This window comes from Chiloscyllium plagiosum, unplaced genomic scaffold (genome assembly GCF_037043375.1).
Source record: "Chiloscyllium plagiosum isolate Xiang-an unplaced genomic scaffold, Cpla_swu_hap1 HiC_scaffold_1, whole genome shotgun sequence".
In the NCBI taxonomy this organism is placed as follows: domain Eukaryota; kingdom Metazoa; phylum Chordata; class Chondrichthyes; order Orectolobiformes; family Hemiscylliidae; genus Chiloscyllium; species Chiloscyllium plagiosum.
The window spans coordinates 164244107-164260156 of NW_028270139.1; positions in this window are offsets into that span (position 1 = coordinate 164244107).

Consider the following 16050-nt stretch of genomic DNA (forward strand, 5'->3'; position numbering starts at 1 on the left):
GCCAGTTACTTCTCTCGCTCCCCTGCCAGTTACTTCTCTCTCTCTCCCCTGCCAGTTACTTCTCTCTCTCTCCCCTGCCAGTTACTTCTCTCTCTCTCCTGCCAGTTACTTCTCTCTCTCTCCTGCCAGTTACTTCTCTCTCTCTCCTGCCAGTTACTTCTCTCTCTCTCCTGCCAGTTACTTCTCTCTCTTTCCTGCCAGTTACTTCTCTCTCTCCCCTGCCAGTTACTTCTCTCTCTTTCCTGCCAGTTACTTCTCTCTCTCCCCTGCCAGTTACTTCTCTGTCTCTCTCTCTCCCCTGCCAGTTACTTCTCTCTCTCTCTCCCCTGCCAGTTACTTCTCTCTCTTTCCTGCCAGTTACTTCTCTCTCTCCCCTGCCAGGTACTACTCTCTCTCTCTTTCTCTCTCTCCCCTGCCAGTTACTTCACTCTCTGCCTCTCTCTCCCCTGCCAGTTACTGCTCTCTCTTTCCTGCCAGTTACTTCTCTCTCTCTCCTGCCAGTTACGTCTCTCTCTCTCCTGCCAGTTACGTCTCTCTCTCTCTCTCCTGCCAGTTACTTCTCTCTCTCTCTCCTGCCAGTTACTTCTCTCTCTCTCCTGCCAGTTACTTCTCTCTCTCTCCTGCCAGTTACTTCACTCTCTCCCCTGCCAGTTACTTCTCTGTCTCTCTCTCTCCCCTGCCAGTTACTTCTCTCTCGCTCCCCTGCCAGTTACTTCTCTCGCTCCCCTGCCAGTTACTTCTCTCGCTCCCCTGCCAGTTACTTCTCTCGCTCCCCTGCCAGTTCCTTCTCTCTCTCTCCCCTGCCAGTTACTTCTCTCTCTCTCCCCTGCCAGTTACTTCTCTCTCTCTCTCCTGCCAGTTACTTCTCTCTCTCTCCTGCCAGTTACTTCTCTCTCTCTCCTGCCAGTTACTTCACTCTCTCCCCTGCCAGTTACTTCTCTCTCGCTCCCCTGCCAGTTACTTCTCTCTCTCCCCTGCCAGTTACTTCTCTCTCTCTCCCCTGCCAGTTACTTCTCTCTCTCTCCTGCCAGTTACTTCTCTCTCTCTCTCCTGCCAGTTACTTCTCTCTCTCTCCTGCCAGTTACTTCTCTCTCTCTCCTGCCAGTTACTTCACTCTCTCCCCTGCCAGTTACTTCTCTGTCTCTCTCTCTCCCCTGCCAGTTACTTCTCTCTCGCTCCCCTGCCAGTTACTTCTCTCGCTCCCCTGCCAGTTACTTCTCTCGCTCCCCTGCCAGTTACTTCTCTCTCTCCCCTGCCAGTTACTTCTCTCTCTCTCCCCTGCCAGTTACTTCTCTCTCTCTCCCCTGCCAGTTACTTCACTCTCTGCCTCTCTCTCCCCTGCCAGTTACTGCTCTCTCTTTCCTGCCAGTTACTTCTCTCTCTCTCCTGCCAGTTACTTCTCTCTCTCTCTCTCTCCTGCCAGTTACTTCTCTCTCTCTCTCTCCTGCCAGTTACTTCTCTCTCTCTCTCCTGCCAGTTACTTCTCTCTCTCCCCTGCCAGTTACTTCTCTCTCTCCCCTGCCAGTTACTTCTCTCTCTCTCCCCTGCCAGTTACTTCACTCTCTCTCCTGCCAGTTACTTCACTCTCTCTCCTGCCAGTTACTTCTCTCTCTCTCCTGCCAGTTACTTCTCTCTCTCTCCTGCCAGTTACTTCTCTCTCTCCCCTGCCAGTTACTTCTCTGTCTCTCTCTCTCCCCTGCCAGTTACTTCTCTCTCTCTCCCCTGCCAGTTACTTCTCTCGCTCCCCTGCCAGTTACTTCTCTCTCTTTCCTGCCAGTTACTTCTCTCTCTCCCCTGCCAGGTACTACTCTCTCTCCCCTGCCAGGTACTACTCTCTCTCTCTTTCTCTCTCTCCCCTGCCAGTTACTTCACTCTCTGCCTCTCTCTCCCCTGCCAGTTACTGCTCTCTCTTTCCTGCCAGTTACTTCTCTCTCTCTCCTGCCAGTTACTTCACTCTCTCCCCTGCTAGTTACTTCTCTGTCTCTCTCTCTCCCCTGCCAGTTACTTCTCTCTCGCTCCCCTGCCAGTTACTTCTCTCGCTCCCCTGCCAGTTACTTCTCTCGCTCCCCTGCCAGTTACTTCTCTCTCTCTCCCCTGCCAGTTACTTCTCTCTCTCTCCCCTGCCAGTTACTTCTCTCTCTCTCCTGCCAGTTACTTCTCTCTCTCTCCTGCCAGTTACTTCTCTCTCTCTCCTGCCAGTTACTTCTCTCTCTCCCCTGCCAGTTACTTCTCGGTCTCTCTCTCTCCCCTGCCAGTTACTTCTCTCTCTCTCCCCTGCCAGTTACTTCTCTCTCTTTCCTGCCAGTTACTTCTCTCTCTCCCCTGCCAGGTACTACTCTCTCTCTCTTTCTCTCTCTCCCCTGCCAGTTACTTCACTCTCTGCCTCTCTCTCCCCTGCCAGTTACTGCTCTCTCTTTCCTGCCAGTTACTTCTCTCTCTCTCCTGCCAGTTACGTCTCTCTCTCTCTCCTGCCAGTTACTTCTCTCTCTCTCTCCTGCCAGTTACTTCTTTCTCTCCTGCCAGTTACTTCTTTCTCTCCTGCCAGTTACTTCTCTCTCTCTCTCCTGCCAGTTACTTCTCTCTCTCCCCTGCCAGTTACTTCTCTCTCTCCCCTGCCAGTTACTTCTCGGTCTCTCTCTCTCCCCTGCCAGTTACTTCTCTCTCTCTCCCCTGCCAGTTACTTCTCTCTCTTTCCTGCCAGTTACTTCTCTCTCTCCCCTGCCAGGTACTACTCTCTCTCTCTTTCTCTCTCTCCCCTGCCAGTTACTTCACTCTCTGCCTCTCTCTCCCCTGCCAGTTACTGCTCTCTCTTTCCTGCCAGTTACTTCTCTCTCTCTCCTGCCAGTTACGTCTCTCTCTCTCTCCTGCCAGTTACTTCTCTCTCTCTCTCCTGCCAGTTACTTCTTTCTCTCCTGCCAGTTACTTCTTTCTCTCCTGCCAGTTACTTCTCTCTCTCTCTCCTGCCAGTTACTTCTCTCTCTCCCCTGCCAGTTACTTCTCTCTCTCCCCTGCCAGTTACTTCACTCTCTCTCCTGCCAGTTACTTCACTCTCTCTCCTGCCAGTTACTTCTCTCTCTCTCCTGCCAGTTACTTCTCTCTCTTTCCTGCCAGTTACTTCACTCTCTCCCCTGCCAGTTACTTCTCTGTCTCTCTCTCTCCCCTGCCAGTTACTTCTCTCTCGCTCCCCTGCCAGTTACTTCTCTCGCTCCCCTGCGAGTTACTTCTCTCTCTCCCCTGCCATTTACTTCTCTCTCTCTCCTGCCAGTTACTTCTCTCTCTCTCTCCTGCCAGTTACTTCTCTCTCTTTCCTGCCAGTTACTTCTCTCTCTCCCCTGCCAGTTACTTCTCTGTCTCTCTCTCTCCCCTGCCAGTTACTTCTCTCTCTCTCCCCTGCCAGTTACTTCTCTCTCTCCCCTGCCAGTTACTTCTCTGTCTCTCTCTCTCTCCCCTGCCAGTTACTTCTCTCTCTTTCTCTCTCTACCCCTGCCAGTTACTACTCTCTCTCTCTTTCTCTCTCTCCCCTGCCAGTTACTTCACTCTCTGCCTCTCTCTCTCCCCTGCCAGTTACTTCTCTCTCTTTCCTGCCAGTTACTTCTCTCTCTCCCCTGCCGGTTACTTCTCTCTCTCTCTCCCCCCTGCCAGTTACTTCTCTCTCTCTCTCTCTCCCCTGCCAGTTACTTCTCTCTCTCTCCTGCCAGTTACTTCTCTCTCTCTCCCCTGCCAGTTACTTCTCTCACTGTCTCTCTCTCCCCTGCCAGTTACTTCTCTCTCTCCTGCCAGTTACTTCCCTCTCTCCCCTGCCAGTTACTTCCCTCTCCCCCCTGCCAGTTACTTCTCTCTCTCTCCCCTGCCAGTTACTTCTCTCTCTCTCCTGCCAGTTACTTCTCTCTCTCTCTCTCTCTCCCCTGCCAGTTACTTCTCTCTCCCCCCTGCCAGTTACTTCACTCTCTCCCCTGCCAGTTACTTCACTCTCTCTCTCTCCCCTGCCAGTTACTTCTCTCTCTCTCTCCTGCCAGTTACTTCTCTGTCTCTTTCTCTCTCTCTCCCCTGCCAATTACTACTCTCTCTCTCTCTCTCTCCCCTGCCAGTCACTACTCTCTCTCTCTCTGTCTCTCTCTCTGCTGCCAGTTACTACTCTCTCTCTCTTTCTCTCTCTCTCCCCTGCCAGTTACTTCTCTCTCTGTCTCTCTCTCCACTGCCAGTTACTACTCTCTCTCTCTTTCTCTCTCCCCTGCCAGTCACTACTCTTCTCTCCCCTGCCAGTCACTACTCTCTCTCTGTCTCTCTCTCCGCTGCCGGTTACTACTCTCTCTCCCCTGCCAGTTACTTCTCTCTCTCTCCCCTGCCAGTTACTTCTCTCTCTCCCCTGCCAGTTACTTCTCTCTCTCCCCTGCCAGTTACTTCTCTCTCTCCCCTGCCAGTTACTTCTCTCTCCCTCGCCAGTTACTTCTCTTTCTCTCTCTCTCATCTGCCAGTTACTACTCTCTCTCTCTCTCTCTCTCCCCTGCCAGTTACTACTCTCTCTCTTTCTCTCTCTCTCCTGCCAGTTACTTCTCTCTCTCTCCCCTGCCAGTTCCTTCTCTCACTCCCCTGCCAGTTACTTCTCTCTCTCCCCTGCCAGTTACTTCTATCTCTCTCTCTCTCTTCTGCCAGTTACTTCTCTCTGTCTCTCTCTTCCCTGCCAGTTACTTCTCTCTCTCTCTGTCTCTCTCCCCCCTGCCAGTTACTTCTCTCTCTGTCTCTCTCTCCCCTGCCTGTTATTTCTCTCTCTGTCTCTCTCTCCCCTGCCAGTTACTTCTCTCTTTGTCTCTCTCTCCCCTGCCACTTACTTCTCTCTCTGTCTCTCTCTCCCCTGCCACTTACTTCTCTCTCTGTCTCTCTCTCCCCTGCCAGTTACTTCTCTCTCTGTCTCTCACTCCCCTGCCAGTTACTTCTCTCTCTCTCTCTCCCCTGCCAGTTACTTCTCTCTCTCTCCCCTGCCAGTTACTTCTCTCTCTCTCCTGCCAGTTACTTCTCTCTCTCCCCTGCCAGTTACTTCTCTCTCTCCCCTGCCAGTTACTTCTCTCTCTCCCTTGCCAGTTACTTCTCTCTCTCTCTCTCTCTCTCCCCCCTGCCAGTTACTTCTCTCTCTCTCCCCTGCCAGTTACTTCTCTCTCTCTCCTGCCAGTTACTTCTCGTTCTCTCTCTCTCTCTCTCTCTCTCCCCTGCCAGTTACTTCTCTCTTCCCCCCTGCCAGTTACTTCACTCTCTCCCCTGCCAGTTACTTCACTCTCTCTCTCTCCCCTGCCAGTTACTTCTCTCTCTCTCCTGCCAGTTACTTCTCTCTCTCCACTGCCAGTTATTTCTCTCTCTCTCTCTTTCTCTCTCTCCCCTGCCAGTTAATACTCTCTCTCTCTTTTTCTCTCTCTCCCCTGCCAGTTAATACTCTCTCTCTCTTTCTCTTTCTCCCCTGCCAGTTACTTCTCTCTCTCCCCAGCCAGTTACTTCTCTCTCTCTCTCCTGCCAGTTACTTCTCTCTCTCTTACTCTCTCTCTCCTGCCAGTTACTACTCTCTTTCTCTCTCTCCCCTGCCAGTTACTACTCTCTCTCTTTCTCTCTCTCCCCTGCCAGTTACTACTCTCTCTCTTTCTCTCTCTCCCCTGCCAGTTACTTCTCTCTCTCCCCAGCCAGTTACTTCTCTCTCTCTCTCCTGCCTGTTACTTCTCTCTCTTACTCTCTCTCTCCTGCCAGTTACTACTCTCTTTCTCTCTCTCCCCTGCCAGTTACTTCTCTCTATCTTTCTCTCTCTCTCTCCCCTGCCAGTTACTTCTCTCTCTCTCTTTCTCTCTCTCCCCTGCCAGTTACTACTCTCCCTCTCTCTCTCTCTCTCCCCTGCCAGATACTTCTCTCTCTGTCTCTCTCTCCCCTGCCAGTTACTACTCTCTCTCTCTGTCTCTCTCTCCCCTGCCAGATACTTCTCTCTCTGTCTCTCTCTCCCCTGCCAGTTACTACTCTCTCTCTCCTGCCAGTTAATACTCTCTCTTTCTCTCTCTCCCCTGCCAGTTACTTCTCTCTCTCCCCTGCCAGTTACTTCTCTCTCTCCCCTGCCAGTTACTTCTCTCTCTCCCCTGCCAGTTAATACTCTCTCTCTCTTACTCTCTCTCCTGCCAGTTACTACTCTCTCTCTCTCTCTCTCTCGCTCTCTCCCCTGCCAGTTACTTCTCTCTCTTTCTCTCTCTCCCCTGCCAGTTACTACTCTCCCTCTTTCTCTCTCTCTCCCCTGCCAGATACTTCTCTCTCTGTCTCTCTCTCCCCTGCCAGTTACTACTCTCTCTCTCTGTCTCTCTCTCCCCTGCCAGATACTTCTCTCTCTGTCTCTCTCTCCCCTGCCAGTTACTACTCTCTCTCTCCTGCCAGTTAATACTCTCTCTTTCTCTCTCTCCCCTGCCAGTTACTTCTCTCTCTCCCCTGCCAGTTACTTCTCTCTCTCCCCTGCCAGTTAATACTCTCTCTCTCTTACTCTCTCTCTCCTGCCAGTTACTACTCTCTCTCTCTCTCCCCTGCCAGTTACTTCTCTCTCTCCCCTGCCAGTTACTACTCTCTCTCTCTTTCTCTCTCTCCCCTGCCAGTTACTTCTCTCTCTCTCTCCCCTGCCAGTTACTTCTCTCTCTCTCTCCCCTGCCAGTTACTTCTCTCTCTCTCTCTCTCTCTCTCTCCCCCCTGCCAGTTACTTCTCTCCCTCTCCCCCGCCAGTTACTTCTCTCCCTCTCCCCTGCCAGTTACTTCTCTCTCTCCCCCCCTGCCAGTTACTTCTCTCTCTCCCCGCCTGCCAGTTACTTCTCTCTCTCTCCCCCCCGCCAGTTACTTCTCTCTCTCTCTCTCTGTCTCTCTCTCTCTCTCCCCCCCTGCCAGTTACTGCTCTCTCTCTCTCTCCCCTGCCAGTTACTTCTCTCTCTCTCTCCCCTGCCAGTTACTTCTCTCTCTCTCTCCCCCCCTGCCAGTTACTTCTCTCTCTCTCTCTCTCCCCTGCCAGTTACTTCTCTCTCTCTCCCCTGCCAGTTACTTCTCTCTCTCTCTCTCCCCCCCCCTGCCAGTTACTTCTCTCTCTCTCTCTCTCTCTCTCTCCCCCCTGCCAGTTACTTCTCTCTCTCTCTCTCTCTCCCCCCCTGCCAGTTACTTCTCTCTCTCTCTCTCCCCCCCTGCCAGTTACTTCTCTCTCTCTCTCTCTCCCCCCCCGCCAGTTACTTCTCTCTCTCTCTCTCTCTCCCCTGCCAGTTACTTCTCTCTCTCCCCTGCCAGTTACTTCTCTCTCTCTCTCCCCCCCCGCCAGTTACTTCTCTCTCTCTCTCGCCCCCCGCCAGTTACCTCTCTCTCTCTCTCTCTCCCTCCCCTGCCAGTTACTTCTCTCTCTCTCTCTCCCCCCCGCCAGTTACTTCTCTCTCTCTCTCCCCCCCCCCGCCAGTTACTTCTCTCTCTCTCTCTCTCACTCACTCTCCCCCCCCCCCGCCAGTTACTTCTCTCTCTCTCTCCCCCCCCGCCAGTTAATTCTCTCTCTCTCTCTCTCCCCCCCCCCCGCCAGTTACTTCTCTCTCTCTCTCCCCCCCGCCAGTTACTTCTCTCTCTCCCCTGCCAGTTACTTCTCTCTCTCCCCTGCCAGTTACTTCTCTCTCTCCCCTGCCAGTTACTTCTCTCTCTCCCCTGCCAGTTACTTCTCTCTCCCTCGCCAGTTACTTCTCTCTCCCTCGCCAGTTACTTCTCTTTCTCTCTCTCTCCCCTGCCAGTTACTACTCTCTCTCTCTCTCTCTCTCTCTCCCCTGCCAGTTACTACTCTCTCTCTCTCTCCTGCCAGTTACTTCTCTCTCTCCCCTGCCAGTTACTTCTCTCTCCCTCGCCAGTTACTTCTCTCTCCCTCGCCAGTTACTTCTCTTTCTCTCTCTCCCCTGCCAGTTACTACTCTCTCTGTCTCTCTCTCTCCGCTGCCAGTTACTACTCTCTCTCTCCCCTGCCAGTTACTTCTCTCTCTCTCTTTCTCTCACACCCCTGCCAGTTACTACTCTCTCTCTTGCTCTCTCTCCCCTGCCAGTTACTACTCTCTCTCTTGCTCTCTCTCCCCTGCCAGTTACTACTCTCTCTCCGTGTCTCTCTCTCCGCTGCCAGTTACTACTCTCTCTCTCTTTTTCTCTCTCTCCCCTGCCAGTTACTTCTCTCTCTCTCTCTCTCCCTCCCTCCCTCTCTCCCCTGCCTGTTTCTTCTCTCCCTTTCTCTCTCCCTCCCCTACCAGTCACTACTCTCTCTCTCTCTCCCCTGCCAGTTACTTCTCTCTCTCTCTCTCGCCCCCTGCCAGTTACTACTCTCTCTCCTCCCCTGCCAGTTACTACTCTCTCTCTGTCTCTCTCCCCTGCCAGTTACTTCTGTCTCTCTCTCTCTCTCCTGCCAGTTACTTCTCTCTGTCTCTCTCTCCCCCTGCCAGTTACTTCTCTCTCTCTCTCTCCCCTGCCAGTTACTTCTCTCTCTCTCTCTCCCCTGCCAGTTACTTCTCTCTCTCTCTTTCTCTCTCTCCCCTGCCAGTTACTTCTCTCTCTGTCTCTCTCTCCCCTGCCAGTTATTTCTCTCTCTGTCTCTCTCTCCCCCTGCCAGTTACTTCTCTCTCTGTCTCTCTCTCCCCTGCCAGTTACTTCTCTCTCTGTCTCTCCCCCCCGCCAGTTACTTCTCTCTCTCTCCCCCCCCGCCAGTTACTTCTCTCTCTCTCTCTCTCACTCACTCTTCCCCCCCCGCCAGTTACTTCTCTCTCTCTCTCCCCCCCGCTAGTTAATTCTCTCTCTCTCTCTCTCCCCCCCCCCGCCAGTTAATTCTCTCTCTCTCTCTCTCCCCCCCCCCCCGCCAGTTACTTCTCTCTCTCTCCCCCCCGCCAGTTACTTCTCTCTCTCCCCTGCCAGTTACTTCTCTCTCTCCCCTGCCAGTTACTTCTCTCTCTCCCCTGCCAGTTACTTCTCTCTCCCTCGCCAGTTACTTCTCTCTCCCTCGCCAGTTACTTCTCTCTCCCTCGCCAGTTACTTCTCTTTCTCTCTCTCTCCCCTGCCAGTTACTACTCTCTCTCTCTCTCTCTCCCCTGCCAGTTACTACTCTCTCTCTCTCTCTCTCTCTCTCTCCTGCCAGTTACTTCTCTCTCTCCCCTGCCAGTTACTTCTCTCTCCCTCGCCAGTTACTTCTCTTTCTCTCTCTCCCCTGCCAGTTACTACTCTCTCTGTCTCTCTCTCTCCGCTGCCAGTTACTACTCTCTCTCTCTCTCTCTCACACACCCCTGCCAGTTACTACTCTCTCTCTTGCTCTCTCTCCCCTGCCAGTTACTACTCTCTCTCTCTCTTTTTCTCTCTCTCCCTTGCCAGTTACTTCTCTTTCTCTCTTTCTCTCACACCCCTGCCAGTTACTACTCTCTCTCTTTCTCTCACACCCCTGCCAGTTACTACTCTCTCTCCGTGTCTCTCTCTCCGCTGCCAGTTACTACTCTCTCTCTCTCTTTTTCTCTCTCTCCCTTGCCAGTTACTTCTCTTTCTCTCTTTCTCTCACACCCCTGCCAGTTACTACTCTCTCTCTTTCTCTCACACCCCTGCCAGTTACTACTCTCTCTCCGTGTCTCTCTCTCCGCTGCCAGTTACTACTCTCTCTCTCTTTTTCTCTCTCTCCCCTGCCAGTTACTTCTCTCTCTCTCTCTCTCCCTCCCTCCCTCTCTCCCCTGCCTGTTTCTTCTCTCCCTTTCTCTCTCCCTCCCCTACCAGTCACTACTCTCTCTCTCTCTCCCCTGCCAGTTACTTCTCTCTCTCTCTCTCGCCCCCTGCCAGTTACTACTCTCTCTCCTCCCCTGCCAGTTACTACTCTCTCTCTGTCTCTCTCTCTCTCCCCTGCCAGTTACTACTCTCTCTCTCTCTTTCTCTCTCTCTCCCCTGCCAGTTACTTCTGTCTCTCTCTCTCTCTCTCCTGCCAGTTACTTCTCTCTGTCTCTCTCTCCCCCTGCCAGTTACTTCTCTCTCTCTCTCTCCCCTGCCAGTTACTTCTCTCTCTGTCTCTCTCTCCCCTGCCAGTTATTTCTCTCTCTGTCTCTCTCTCCCCCTGCCAGTTACTTCTCTCTCTGTCTCTCTCTCCCCTGCCAGTTACTTCTCTCTCTCTCTCCCCCCCCGCCAGTTACTTCTCTCTCTCTCTCTCGCCCCCCGCCAGTTACTTCTCTCTCTCTCTCTCTCTTCCCCCACCGCCAGTTACCTCTCTCTCTCTCTCTCTCTCCCTCCCCTGCCAGTTACTTCTCTCTCTCTCTCTCCCCCCCCGCCAGTTACTTCTCTCTCTCTCCCCCCCCCGCCAGTTACTTCTCTCTCTCTCTCACTCTCCCCCCCCGCCAGTTACTTCTCTCTCTCTCCCCCCCGCCAGTTAATTCTCTCTCTCTCTCTCCCCCCCCCCGCCAGTTACTTCTCTCTCTCTCTCCCCCCCGCCAGTTACTTCTCTCTCTCCCCTGCCAGTTACTTCTCTCTCTCCCCTGCCAGTTACTTCTCTCTCTCCCCTGCCAGTTACTTCTCTCTCCCTCGCCAGTTACTTTTCTCTCCCTCGCCAGTTACTTCTCTCTCCCTCGCCAGTTACTTCTCTTTCTCTCTCTCTCCCCTGCCAGTTACTACTCTCTCTGTCTCTCTCTCTCCGCTGCCAGTTACTACTCTCTCTCTCCCCTGCCAGTTACTTCTCTCTCTCTCTTTCTCTCACACCCCTGCCAGTTACTACTCTCTCTCTTGCTCTCTCTCCGCTGCCAGTTACTACTCTCTCTCTCTTTTTCTCTCTCTCCCCTGCCAGTTACTTCTCTCTCTCTCTTTCTCTCACACCCCTGCCAGTTACTACTCTCTCTCTTTCTCTCACACCCCTGCCAGTTACTACTCTCTCTCTTGCTCTCTCTCCCCTGCCAGTTACTACTCTCTCTCCGTGTCTCTCTCTCCGCTGCCAGTTACTACTCTCTCTCTTTTTCTCTCTCTCCCCTGCCAGTTACTTCTCTCTCTCTCTCTCTCTTTCTCTCACACCCCTGCCAGTTACTACTCTCTCTCTTGCTCTCTCTCCCCTGCCAGTTACTACTCTCTCTCTTGCTCTCTCTCCCCTGCCAGTTACTACTCTCTCTCCGTGTCTCTCTCTCCGCTGCCAGTTACTACTCTCTCTCTCTTTTTCTCTCTCTCCCCTGCCAGTTACTTCTCTCTCTCTCTCTCTCTCTCCCTCCCTCCCTCCCCTGCCTGTTTCTTCTCTCCCTTTCTCTCTCCCTCCCCTACCAGTCACTACTCTCTCTCTCTCTCCCCTGCCAGTTACTTCTCTCTCTCGCCCCCTGCCAGTTACTACTCTCTCTCCTCCCCTGCCAGTTACTACTCTCTCTCTCTGTCTCTCTCTCTCTCTCTCCCCTGCCAGTTACTACTCTCTCTCTCTCTTTCTCTCTCTCTCCCCTGCCAGTTACTTCTGTCTCTCTCTCTCTCACCTGCCAGTTACTTCTCTCTGTCTCTCTCTCCCCCTGCCAGTTACTTCTCTCTCTCTCTCTCCCCTGCCAGTTACTTCTCTCTCTAACTTTCTCTCTCCCCTGCCAGTTACTTCTCTCTCTGTCTCTCTCCCCTGCCAGTTATTTCTCTCTCTGTCTCTCTCTCCCCCTGCCAGTTACTTCTCTCTCTGTCTCTCTCTCCCCTGCCAGTTACTTCTCTCTCTGTCTCTCTCTCCCCTGCCAGTTACTTCTCTCTCTGTCTCTCTCTCCCCTGCCAGTTACTTATCTCTGTCTCTCTCTCTCCCCTGCCAGTTACTTATCTCTGTCTCTCTCTCTCCCCTGCCAGTTACTTCTCTCTGTCTCTCTCTCTCCCCTGCCAGTTACTTCTCTCTCTCCCCTGCCAGTTACTTCTCTCTCTCTCCTGCCAGTTACTTCTCTCTCTCTCTCTCTCTCTCTCTCTCTCCCCTGCCAGTTACTTCTCTCTCTCTCTTTCTCTCTCTCCCCTGCCAGTTACTACTCTCTCTCTTTCTCTCTCTCCCCTGCCAGTTACTTCTCTCTCTCTCCTGCCAGTTACTTCTCTCTCTCCACTGCCAGTTATTTCTCTCTCTCTCTCTCTCTTTCTCTCTCCCCTGCCAGTTACTACTCTCTCTCTCTTTCTCTCTCTCCCCTGCCAGTTAATACTCTCTCTCTCTTTTTCTCTCTCTCCCCTGCCAGTTAATACTCTCTCTCTCTTTCTCTCTCTCCCCAGCCAGTTACTTCTCTCTCTCTCTCCTGCCAGTTACTTCTCTCTCTCTCTCTTACTCTCTCTCTCCTGCCAGTTACTACTCTCTTTCTCTCTCTCCCCTGCCAGTTACTACTCTCTCTCTTTCTCTCTCTCCCCTGCCAGTTACTTCTCTCTCTCCCCAGCCAGTTACTTCTCTCTCTCTCTCCTGCCAGTTACTTCTCTCTTTCTCCTGCCAGTTACTACTCTCTTTCTCTCTCTCCCCTGCCAGTTACTACTCTCTCTCTTTCTCTCTCTCCCCTGCCAGTTACTTCTCTCTCTCCCCAGCCAGTTACTTCTCTCTCTCTCTCCTACTCTCTCTCCTGCCAGTTACTACTCTCTTTCTCTCTCTCCCCTGCCAGTTACTACTCTCTCTCTCTTACTCTCTCTCTCCTGCCAGTTACTACTCTCTTTCTCTCTCTCCCCTGCCAGTTACTTCTCTCTCTCTTTCTCTCTCTCTCTCCCCTGCCAGTTACTTCTCTCTCTCTTTCTCTCTCTCCCCTGCCAGTTACTTCTCTCTCTCTTTCTCTCTCTCCCCTGTCAGTTACTACTCTCCCTCTTTCTCTCTCTCTCCCCTGCCAGTTACTTCTCTCTCTCTTTCTCTCTCTCCCCTGCCAGTTAATACTCTCTCTCTCTTTTTCTCTCTCTCCCCTGCCAGTTAATACTCTCTCTCTCTTTCTCTCTCTCCCCTGCCAGTTACTTCTCTCTCTCCCCAGCCAGTTACTACTCTCTCTCTCTCTTACTCTCTCTCTCCTGCCAGTTACTACTCTCTTTCTCTCTCTCCCCTGCCAGTTACTACTCTCTCTCTCTTACTCTCTCTCCTGCCAGTTACTACTCTCTTTCTCTCTCTCCCCTGCCAGTTACTTCTCTCCCTCTTACTCTCTCTCCCCTGCCAGTTACTTCTCTCTCTCTTTCTCTCTCTCTCTCCCCTGCCAGTTACTTCTCTCTCTCTTTCTCTCTCTCCCCTGCCAGTTACTACTCTTCCTCTTTCTCTCTCTCTCCCCTGCCAGTTACTTCTCTCTCTGTCTCTCTCTCCCCTGCCAGTTACTACTCTCTCTCTCTTTCTCTCTCTCCCCTGCCAGTTACTACTCTCTCTCTCTTTCTCTCTCTCCCCTGCCAGTTACTTCTCTCTGTCTCTCTCTCCCCTGCCAATTACTTCTCTCTCTGTCTCTCTCTCCCCTGCCAGTTACCTCTCTCTCTCCCCTGCCAGTTACTTCTCTCTCCCCTGCCAGTTACTTCTCTCTCTCCCCTGCCAGTTAATACTCTCTCTCTCTCTTACTCTCTCTCTCCTGCCAGTTACTACTCTCTCTCTCTCTCTCCCCTGCCAGTTTCTTCTCTATCTTTCCCTCTCTCCCCTGCCAGTTCCTACTCTCTCTCTTTCCCTCTCTCCCCTGCCAGTTACTACTCTCTCTCTCTTTCTCTCTCTCCCCTGCCAGTTACTACTCTCTCTCTCTCTTTCTCTCTCTCCCCTGCCAGTTACTACTCTCTCTCTCTTTCTCTCTCTCCCCTGCCAGTTACTTCTCTCTCTCTCTCCCCTGCCAGTTACTTCTCTCTCTCTCTCCCCTGCCAGTTACTTCTCTCTCTCTCTTTCTCTCTCTCCCCTGCCAGTTACTTCTCTCTCTCTCCCCTGCCAGTTACTTCTCTCTCTCTCCCCTGCCAGTTACTTCTCTCTCTCCCCCTCTCCCCTGCCAGTTACTTCTCTCTCTCCCCCTCTCCCCTGCCAGTTACTTCTCTCTCTCCCCCTCTCCCCTGCCAGTTACTTCTCTCTCTCTCTCCCCCCCCGCCAGTTACTTCTCTCTCTCCCCCCCCCCGCCAGTTACTTCTCTCTCTCTCTCTCACTCTCCCCCCCGCCAGTTACTTCTCTCTCTCTCTCCCCCCCCGCCAGTTAATTCTCTCTCTCTCTCTCTCCCCCCCCCGCCAGTTACTTCTCTCTCTCTCCCCCCCCGCCAGTTACTTCTCTCTCTCCCCTGCCAGTTACTTCTCTCTCTCCCCTGCCAGTTACTTCTCTCTCTCTCCCCTGCCAGTTACTTCTCTCTCTCCCCCTCTCCCCTGCCAGTTACTTCTCTCTCTCCCCCTCTCCCCTGCCAGTTACTTCTCTCTCTCCCTTTCCCCTGCCAGTTACTTCTCTCCCTCTCCCCTGCCAGTTACTTCTCTCTCTCTCTCCCCCCCCGCCAGTTACTTCTCTCTCTCCCCCCCCCCGCCAGTTACTTCTCTCTCTCTCTCTCACTCTCCCCCCCGCCAGTTACTTCTCTCTCTCTCTCCCCCCCCGCCAGTTAATTCTCTCTCTCTCTCTCTCCCCCCCCCGCCAGTTACTTCTCTCTCTCTCCCCCCCCGCCAGTTACTTCTCTCTCTCCCCTGCCAGTTACTTCTCTCTCTCCCCTGCCAGTTACTTCTCTCTCTCCCCTGCCAGTTAATACTCTCTCTCTCTTACTCTCTTTCTCCTGCCAGTTACTACTCTCTCTCTCTCCCCCCTGCCAGTTACTTCTCTCTCTCTTTCTCTCTCTCCCCTGCCAGTTACTACTCTCTCTCTGTCTCTCTCTCTCCCCTGCCAGTTACTACTCTCCCTCTCTTTCTCTCTCTCCCCTGCCAGTTACTACTCTCTCTCTCTTTTTCTCTCCCTCCCCTGCCAGTCACTACTCTCTCTCTCTCTCTCTCTCTCTCTCCCCTGCCAGTTTCTTCTCTCTCTTTCCCTCTCTCCCCTGCCAGTTCCTACTCTCTCTCTTTCCCTCTCTCCCCTGCCAGTTACTACTCTCTCTCTCTTTCTCTCTCTCCCCTGCCAGTTACTTCTCTCTCTCTCTCCCCTGCCAGTTACTTCTCTCTCTCTCCCCTGCCAGTTACTTCTCACTCTCCCCCTCTCCCCTGCCAGTTACTTCTCTCTCTCTCCTCCTCCCGCCAGTTACTTCTCTCTCTCTCTCTCTCTCTCCCCTGCCAGTTACTTCTCTCTCTCTCTCTCCCCCCTGCCAGTTACTTCTCTCTCTCTCTCTCCCCTGCCAATTACTTCTCTCTCTCTCTCTCTCTCCCCCCCCGCCAGTTACTTCTCTCCCTCTCCCCCCCCCCTGCCAGTTACTTCTCTCTCTCTCTCTCTCTCTCTCCCACCCCGCCAGTTACTTCTCTCTCTCTCTCCCCTGCCAGTTACTTCTCTCTCTCTTTCTCTCTCTCTCTCTCCCCTGCCAGTTACTTCTCTCTCTCTCTCTCCCCCCTGCCAGTTACTTCTCTCTCTCCCCCCCCGCCAGTTACTTCTCTCTCTCCCCCCCCCCCGCCAGTTACTTCTCTCTCTCTCTCTCTCACTCTCCCCCCCGCCAGTTACTTCTCTCTCTCTCTCCCCCCCCTGCCAGTTAATTCTCTCTCTCTCTCTCTCCCCCCCCCCCGCCAGTTACTTCTCTCTCTCTCCCCCCCCCGCCAGTTACTTCTCTCTCTCCCCTGCCAGTTACTTCTCTCTCTCCCCTGCCAGTTACTTCTCTCTCTCCCCTGCCAGTTACTTCTCTCTCCCTCGCCAGTTACTTCTCTCTCCCTCGCCAGTTACTTCTCTTTCTCTCTCTCTCCCCTGCCAGTTACTACTCTCTCTCTCTCTCTCTCTCTCTCCCCTGCCAGTTACTACTCTCTCTCTCCCCTGCCAGTTACTTCTCTCTCTCTCTTTCTCTCACACCCCTGCCAGTTACTACTCTCTCTCTCTCTCTCTCTCTCTCCCCAGCCAGTTACTTCTCTCTCTCTCTCTTTCTCTCTCTCCCCTGCCAGTTACTACTCTCTCTCTCTTACACTCTCTCTCCTGCCAGTTACTACTCTCTTTCTCTCTCTCCCCTGCCAGTTACTTCTCTCCCTCTTACTC